The sequence below is a fragment of the Oncorhynchus clarkii genome, chromosome 5 (assembly GCF_045791955.1).
Source record: "Oncorhynchus clarkii lewisi isolate Uvic-CL-2024 chromosome 5, UVic_Ocla_1.0, whole genome shotgun sequence".
Lineage (NCBI taxonomy): Eukaryota > Metazoa > Chordata > Actinopteri > Salmoniformes > Salmonidae > Oncorhynchus > Oncorhynchus clarkii.
In genome coordinates, this window is record NC_092151.1 from 57687367 (window position 1) to 57697009 (window position 9643).

The following is a 9643-nucleotide window of genomic DNA, read 5'->3' on the forward strand; positions in this document are numbered from 1 at the left end:
CATTTTTGCCCTCCCCCCAGTTACCTGTCACGGTGCTGATAATAGGCAGACCAAGGCGCAGCGTGTGTTCGGAGTTCCACATATTTTATTTAAGTGAAACTTTCAAACAAAACCAATAAACATGCAACAAAATTTGACTTATGTGGTGCAACCAGCACAAACATAAACAATATCCCACAACCCAGGTGGGAACAATGGAGAACTTAAGTAGGATCCCCAATTAGAGACAACGATCATCAGCTGCCTCTAATTGGGAACCATACCAAGTACACCAACATAGAAATAGGAAAACTAGAACACCCCCCTAGTCACGCCCTGACCTACAACACCATAGAGAACCAAGGGCTCTCTATGATCAGGGCGTGACATTATCATTGCACTGTGATACAAAACAAGCGTCATCGGTGTGCTTTATGACCATGCGGTCATGTGGTCGGGTAGGCTGTTTGGCTAACATTAGCTAGTTAGCTCACTAACTGTAGGTATTATTTTTGCCTCACTCACACTAGACCTGAATTAAATGATGAAACTAGCGGCCAAACGTTTCTTGACAGCGCAATGTGAGTTTTTATTAGAGTCAATATAGCAATGTAACGTTATTGATTATGTTCATATAATCTCAGACATAAATTACTGCAGTTTAAGACCATCCATAGATCGTACTATATGCCAGTGAAACTGAATAACATGCACTCAGAAATGTATTTCCTCTGCTGGAGGTGTAAAATACAGAAGGGGGGCCTCCCGGGTGGCGCAGTGGCCTAGGGCACTGCATCGCAGCGTTAGCTGTGCCACCAGAGACCCTGGGTTTCGTGCCCAGGCTCCGTCGCAGCCAGCCACGACCGGGAGGTCCGTGGGGCGACGCACAATTGGCCTAGTGTCGTCCAGGTTAGGGAGTGTTTTGCCAGTAGGGATATCCTTGTCTCATCGGGCACCAGTGACTCCTGTGGCAGGCCGGGCACAGTGCATGCTAACCAAGGTGCACGGTGTCTCCTCCGACACATTGGTGCGGATGGCTTCCGGGTTGGATGTGCGCTGTGTTAAGAAGCAGTGCGGATTGGTTGGGTTGTGTTTCGGAGGACGCATGGCTTTCTCTCGAGCCCGCACGGGAGTTGTAGCAATGAGACAAGATAGTAATTACTAACAATTGTATAACACAAAATTGGGGAGAAAAGGGGGTAACAAATTTAAAAATAAAAAAAACACATTCTCCCTGTTTTTGTTTGCTTGGATCCCGGCCCTGACCGTAGATTGCTTTGCATGTTTCTATTTTTAGTTTGGTCAGGGTGTGATGTGGGTGGGTATTCTATGTTGTATGGTCTAGGTTTTCTTTTTCTATGTGTTTGGCCTGGTATGGTTCTCAATCAGAGGCAGCTAGCATTTATAGCGCCTAAGAAACGCATTGCCATTAATTGGAAGGTTGGTTATCCTCCCAGAATGTCACAATGGATGGCAAAAATGTCAAGTTATGCATCACTACATTTGAATAACAAGATTAAGGGTATACTGTGCAACTTTCATAAGGTCTGGGTGGCTTATATAGAGTAGCCTACTGTATTACAAAATGGATCTGTATTGAAAATATTCAATTTTTTTAGTCGAGCAGTCGCAAATATATAATTTTTTTCATGGCACACTAGGTATTATTTTTGCCTCACTCACACCTGTGTGATTTGCCCCTGTCTCAGTGGACTAATCCATTGAGGAGGCCGTGGGATGCCACGGTCTAAGAATATGAGGAGTTTGGCTCATGCACAAGGCACGTCTCACTCCCTGTCACGCCCTGACTGTAGATTGCTTTGTATGTTTCTATTTTTAGTTTGGTCAGGGTGTGATGTGGGTGGGTATTCTATGTTGTATGGTCTAGGTTTTCTTTTTCTATGTGTTTGGCCTGGTATGGTTCTCAATCAGAGGCAGCTGTCTATCGTTGTCTCTGATTGAGAGACATATTTAGGTAGCCTGTTTTCCCATTTTGAATTGTGGGTGATTATTTTTTGGTTAGTGTTTGTTGCACCTGTCAGAACTGTTCGGTTATCGTTTTGTTGTTTTTGTTTGTCTATTCATTCTGGATTAAAAGTATTATGGATACATACCACGCTGCACTTTGGTCCTCCTCTTTCACCCCACGAAAATCGTTACACTCCCGCCATTTTGGGGTTATTCATTGTTTCATAATAACTTAATTGTGTGCATTGTTTGCTGTGTCTATTAATCACCAGTAGTAGCCTACATTTACCGTTAATTCCCATGATTTCTCATCTGTAATTTTTGTTTGGTTATGGTAATTTCTGTTAATGCATTCAATATATTATTATTAGCCATTTACCTTTCTCATTGTTGGAGTGGACATGTGTTACAGAACTCAACCTATGCTACACTCGTCTTTTGTTTTTAAAATCAAAATCAGTTCCTCAAAGTATTTGAACAATATTAGCCGTTCTCTCTATTTCGATAACCACTCAGCATGAAAGGGAAAAATGTAATGCTCTAATCCAGTGGAAATTTCATAAAATGCCTGATTACTTCTTATCCCTTACACAAATAGCCTACCGCTGGCACACAGATTGATAGAAATGGTAAGATAAATTGGCACTCCAAATGAAAAAGGTTGCCGACCACTGGTGTAGCCTATTACTGGCAACTTCAGGAGCATAAGGAGGGTCGAGAACAGTTTTTTTTTCTTCTTCTGGTTAGGATATCTTCATCTCTGGCTCCCTCTTGAATCATTTGTGTCTTCATTATTGAATCAAACAGCGAGCTTAAAGCATCAGATGAGTTCAGGACATTGATTTTATTAAAACACATAGGGTGTATGTTTACACAACCAATCGATTGGTCGAAAGAAAAGACTACTCTTGGTGGACCAAGATGTTTTTGGTCTGAGACAGCCCAAGAAGAAAGGCAGGAAATTAGTTTAGATGCCAGAAATAATTGAGGGAGGACCCCCTGCCAGGTTATGTCCCCCACCCCACTTCTAAAACCAAAGTTGCATCCCTAACTTCAATATAATTGCCAAAAATAATATTGTCCAGCCCATTGGGTATTTCACAGCATCACCCATATGCCGTGTCTTGAAATATGCACATAGACTGGTTAAAATACATTTACATTGTAAAACTTCTGTCAGCCAGCTTTCTAACTCTGCCCATAATTTCTGGACTTTATAGCACTCCCAGAAAGCATGAATTATTGAGTTATTGTTAGTTTTACACTGAAGACATGACTCTGCCATTGTGCTGTAGAATTTGTGAATCTTGTCTCTCACATACATGATATACACAACCATTCAAAAGTTTGGGGTCACTTACAAATTTCCTTCTCTTCCATGAAAACATACATACCCTTTTTCGAATCCAGGCTGTATCACAACCGGCCGTGATTGGGAGTCCCATAGGGCGGCGCACAATTGGCCCAGCGTTGTCCGGGTTTGGCTGGTATAGGCCATCATTGTAAATAAGAATTTGTTCTTAACTGACTTGCCTAGTTAAATAAAGGTTAAATACAAATATTACAATTAAAAAACATTTCTGCCTTGTCATGCTGAAACTGGAAAAGGCCTTCCCCAAAGTTGGAAGCACAGAATCGTCTAGAATGTCATTGTATGCTGTAGCATTAAGATTTCCCCTCACTGGAACTAAGGGGCCTGGCCCAAACCATAAAAAACAGTCCCAGACCAATATTCCTCATCCACCAAACTTTACAGTTGGCACTATGAATTCAGACAGGTAGCGTTCTCCTGGCATCAGCCAAACCCCGATTAATCTGTCGGACTGCCAGACAGTGATGCGTACTTCATCACTCCTGTATACTTCTGTATACTTCTGGCCCTTCCTTGGCCACTGTGCTAACACTGTGCTAACTAACCTCCAAACGAGCTTCAATGCCATACAACACTCCTTCTGTGGCCTCCAACTGCTCTTAAATGCTAGTAAAACCAAATGCATGCTTTTCAACCGTTCGCTGCCCGCACCCGCTCGCCCAACTAGCATCACCAACCTGGACGGTTCCGACCTAGAATATGTGGACAACTATAAATACCTAGGTGTCTGGCTAGACTGTAAACTATTTAGCAACAAAGCCTTCTTCACTCACGCCGCCAAATTTACCCTAGTAAAACTGACTATCCTACCGATCCTCGACTTCGGCGGTGTCATCTACAAAATAGCTTCCAACACTCTAATCAGCAAACTGGATGCAGTCTATCACAGTGCCATCCGTTTTGTTACCAAATCACCTTATGCCACCCACCACTGCGACCTGTATGCTCTAGTCGGCTGGCCCTCGCTACATATTCGTCGCCAGACCCACTGGCTCCAGGTCATCTATAAGTCTATGCTAGGTAAAGCTCCGCCTTATCTCAGTTCACTGGTCACGATAACAGCACCCACCCATAGCACACGTTCCAGCAGATATATCTCACTTATCATCCCCAAAGCCAACACCTCATTTGGCCGCCTTTCCTTCCAGTTCTCTGCTGCCAGTGACTGGAACGAATTGCAAAAATCGCTGAAGTTGGAGACTTTTATCTCCCTCACCAACTTTAAACATCAACTATCTGAGCAGCTAACCGATCGCTGCAGCTGTACATAGTCCATCGGTAAATAGCCCACCGAATTTACCTACCTCATCCCCATACTGTTTTTATTTTATTTACTTTTCTGCTCTTTTGTACACCAGTATCTCTACTTGCACATCATTATCTACTAATTTATCACTCCAGTGTTAATCTGCTAAATTGTAATTATTCGCTCCTATGGCCTATTTATTGCCTACCTCCTCATGCCTTTTGCACACACTGTATATAGACTTTCTTTTTTTCTACTGTGTCATTGACTTGTTTATTGTGTTATTGGCTTGTTAATTGTTTACTCCATGTGTAACTCTGTGTTGTTGTCTGTGTCACACTGCTTTGCTTTATCTTGGCCAGGTCGCAGTTGCAAATGAGAACTTGTTCTCAACTAGCCTACCTGGTTAAATAAAGGTGAAATAAAAAATAAAAAATAAACTCCAACACCACTCCAGCCGATGCTTGGCATTGCACTTGGTGATCTTAGACTTGTGTGCTGCTGCTTGGCCATGGAAACACATTTCATGAAGCTCCTGATGAACAATCCCACGTGTGCCACCCTATGTGATTCCCGATCACAGCCAGTTGTGATACAGCCTGGGATCGAACCCAGGTCTGTATTGATGCCTCTAGCACTGCGATGCAGTGCCTAAGATCGCTGTGCTGCTCGGGAGGCAGTACAGACAAATGTTATGCGCTACATTCTTTAGCGCTCGCCGGTCCCGTTCTGTGAGCTTGTGTGGCCTGCCACTTCGCGGCTGAGTCGTTGTTGCTCCTTGGCGTTTCCACTTCACAATAACAGCCCTTACAGTTGTACGGAGCAGCTCTAGCAAGGCAGAAATTTGACTAACTGACCTATTAGAAAGGTGGCATCCTATGATGGTGCCACGTTGAAAGTCACTGAACTCTTCCGTAAGGCCATTCTAATGCCAATGTTTGTCTATGGAGATTGCATGGCTGTGTGCTCAATGTTATACACATGTCTGCAAAGGGTGAGGTTGAAATAGCCAAATCCACTAATTTGAGAGAAAGTGTGTCAACATACTTTTGTATATATTGTGTAAGTTTCTACAAGTCTGGTGAGCCTATTAACAGTAGGGGCTGTAACTCTGAGCTAGATGCTGGATGTTGGATGTGACATCCAGTATAGAATCCGGGCTCAGAGTTGCATCCAGCATCTGGCTCAGAGTTACATCCAGCATCCTGCACAGAGTTGCATCCTGCACAGAGTTATCTCCAGCATCTGGCTCAGAATTACATCCAGCATCCGGCTCAGAGTTACATCCAGCATCCGGCTCAGAGTTACATCCAGAATCCGGCTCAGAGTTACATCCAGCATCCAGTATCTGCCTCAGTGTTACATGCAGCTTCCGGCATCCGACTCAGAGTTACATCCAGCATCCACCACAGCCTTACATCCAGCATCCGGCTCATAGTTACATCCGGCATCCGGCTTAGAGTTACATCCAGCATCCGGCTCAGAGTTACATCCAGCATCCAGCTCAGAGTTACATCCAGCATCCGGCTCAGAGTTACATCCAGCATCCGGCTCAGAGTTACATCCAGCATCCGGCTCATAGTTACATCCAGCATCCGGCTCATAGTTACATCTGGCATCCGGCTCATAGTTACATCTGGCATCTGGCTTAGAGTTACATCCAGCATCCACCACAGCATTACATCCAGAATCCGGCTCATAGTTACATCCGTCATCTGGCTTAGAGTTACATCCAGCATCTGGCACAGAGTTACATCCAGCATCCGGCTCATAGTTACATCCGGAATCTGGCTTAGAGTTACATCCAGCATCCGGCTCAGAGTTACATCCAGCATTCACCACAGCATTACATCCAGCATCCGGCTCATAGTTACATCCGGCATCTGGCTTAGAGTTACAGTTCCTGAACTAAGTGGAATTGTGAGTGTAGAGCTCCCTAGGTGAGCCATCCTTACCTTTACTTGACGAGAACTCAGGCTTAGAGATTCAGTTCACTTCGTGGATCTCCTTTCTTGCCAAAGAGTGACCAGGATTCAGTGAGACTCCACAATTCAGTTAGGTAGCAATGCCCTAGCCGTTCATGTGTTACTACTGCCACCTAGTGGTGCTTTAGATTAGTCCCTTTATGCGTAGTAAACTGTGTAGTAAACGATGCCTTTACAGTTTATATTGTAAATGGTGTCAAGTAATGTCATTGTATAATTTCTGTATATTATTCCTGATATTATTCCTGGCACTCTGCACTCTGCTTCCTCCTATATAGGTCAACCACACAGAAGCACTATCACCGTTCCACATCCACAGTTATGGATCAGTGGTACAGTAGCCTTCCTAATGATCAACCCCATAACCCTATACAAAGCCCTATACATATTGTCCTGTTATTTACTGTCTGTTCTTTCAGGAAACTACAACCCTACAAGTCTTGCCATCATTGCGTTCTGACCGATGCCCAGAGGCGAACACACCCAAACCAAACCAGAAACCTACGAATAATACAGTCTTTAGCCTTCCATTACACATAACATTTGTAAACTGACCAGAATTTCCTTCTAACTATACAACACAAAAGTAAGATGCACAATGCTTACGATTTAAAGTCTGCAAATGACCTCCCTAGACATGGGTATTTCTTGACTGTCAGGTCATCATTGCAGCTGGCAATATCACCTAGATATAAAGAAAAGGAAAAGTTAGGAGCAATTATATAGAAGAATCACATAGGACCGAAGGCCAAGGAGGGTCATTGTTGATTTGCATTCAGTTTCGCACGAAACCGAGAGAGAGAGAGAGAGAGAGAGAGAGAGAGAGTGAGAAAGAGAGAAAGAAAGAGAGAAAGAGAGAAAGAGAGAAAGAGAGAGAGAAAGAGAGAGAGAGAGAGAGAGAGAGAGAGAGAGAGAGAGAGAGAGAGAGAGGCAGACAAAGAGAAACAGACACAAAGAGAGATGGAGAGACAGACAGAGACAGACAGAGAGACAGAGAGAGCCAGAGAGACAGACAGAGACAGACAGAGAGAGAGCCAGAGAGACAGACAGAGACTGCCAGAGAGCGAAACAGAGAGAGAGAGAGAACATTAATAGGTTTAGGCTACTACATGATACTCCAATTTTCCCTATGAGGTGACATTGACACCTTCAATACCACCTTGCACAATCTTGTCTGCATCTAGCTTATCTAGGGTGTAATCATTAGTCCAACAATTTTAAATTAGAGTTTCTATTGGACAAATTCAGGCATGTTTATCCCCATTTGTTCTGTTTACTTGCGTTTAAGAAACGTTTTTCCACAGAATCTGCAATGAATACACCCCTGATCACATCAAACACAGTTCAGTGTACGTACATACTCCAACCAGAAGCCATGGATTACAGGCAACATTCCCACTGAGTTAAAGGGTGGAGCTGCCACTTTCAAGGTGCAGGACTCTAACCCGGAAGCTTATAAGAAATCCTGCTATGCCCTCCGACGAACCATCAAACAGGCAAAACGTCAATACAGGGCTGAGATTGAATCGTACTACACCGGCTCCGACGCTCGTCTAATGTGGCAGGGCTTGCAAACTATTATAGACTACAAAGGGAAGCACAGCCGCGAGCTGCCCAGTGACACAAGCTCAGCGTTCAACACCATTGTACCCTCAAAGCTCATCATTAAGCTAAGGATTCTGGGACCAAACATCCCCCTCTGCAACTGGATCCTGGACTTCCTGACGGGCCACCCCCAGGTGGTGAGGGTAGGTAGCAACACATCTGCCACGCTGATCCTCAACACTGGAGCCCCCCAGGGGTGCGTGCTCAGTCCCCTCCTGTACTCCCTGTTCACCAATGACTGCATGGCCAGGCACGACTCAATCATTAAGTTTACAGATGACACAACAGCCTGATCACCGACAATGACATCCTACCCATGCTAGATTATGGAGACGTAATTTATAGATCGGCAGGTAAGGGTGCTCTCGAGCAGATAGATGTTCTTTACCATTCGGCCACCAGATTTGCTACCAATGCTCATTATAGGACACATCATTGCACTCTGTACTCCTCTGTAAACTGGTCATCTCTGTATACCCGTCGCAAGACCCACTTGTTGATGCTTATTTATAAAACCCTCTTAGGCATCACTCCCCCCTATCTGAGATACTTACTGGAGTCCTCATCCTCCACATACAACACCTGTTCTGCCAGTCCCATTCTGTTAAAGGTCCCCAAAGCACACACATCCCTGGGTCCCTCCTCTTTTCAGTTCGCTGCAGCTAGAGACTGGAACAAGCTGTTGTCTCTACCTTCTTGCCCTTTGCACTATTGTCTGTGCCCAATAATGTTTGCACCATGGTTTGTGCTGCTACCATGTTGTTGTCATGTGTGTTGCTACCATGCTGTGTTGTCATGTGCTGCTGCCATGCTATATTGTTGTCTTCGGTCTCTCTTTATGCAATGGTGTGGTATCTCTTTTGTCGTGATGTGTGTTTGGTCCTTTTGCCTTTTGGTAGGTCGTCATTGTAAATAATAATTTGTTCTTAACTGACTTTCCTAGTTAAATAAAGGTTTTAAAAAATACAGTCATGTAAAATACAGTTCATATAAGGAAATCAGTCAATTTAAATAAATAAATTAGACCCTAATCTATGGATTTTACATGACTGGGAATTCAGATATGCATCTGTTGGTCACAGATACCTTAAAAAAGGTAGGGGAGTGGATCAGAAAACCAGTCAGTATCTGGTGCGACCACCATTTGCCTAATGCAGCGGGACACATCTCCGTCGCCTAGAGTTGATCAGACTGTTGATTGTGGCCTGTGAAATGTTTTCTCATTCCACTTCAATGGCTGTCTGAAGTTGCTGGATATTGGCGGGAACTGGAGCATGCTGTCGTACACGTCGATCCAGAGCATCCCAAAAATGCTCAATGGGTGACATTTCTGGTCTGGTGAATACGCAGGCCATGGAAGAACTGGGACATTTCCAGCTTCCAGGAATTGTGTATAGATCCTTGCAACATGGGGTATTGCATTATCATGCTGAAACTTGAGGTGATGGAGGTGTATGAATGGCATGACAATGGGCCTCAGGATCTCAT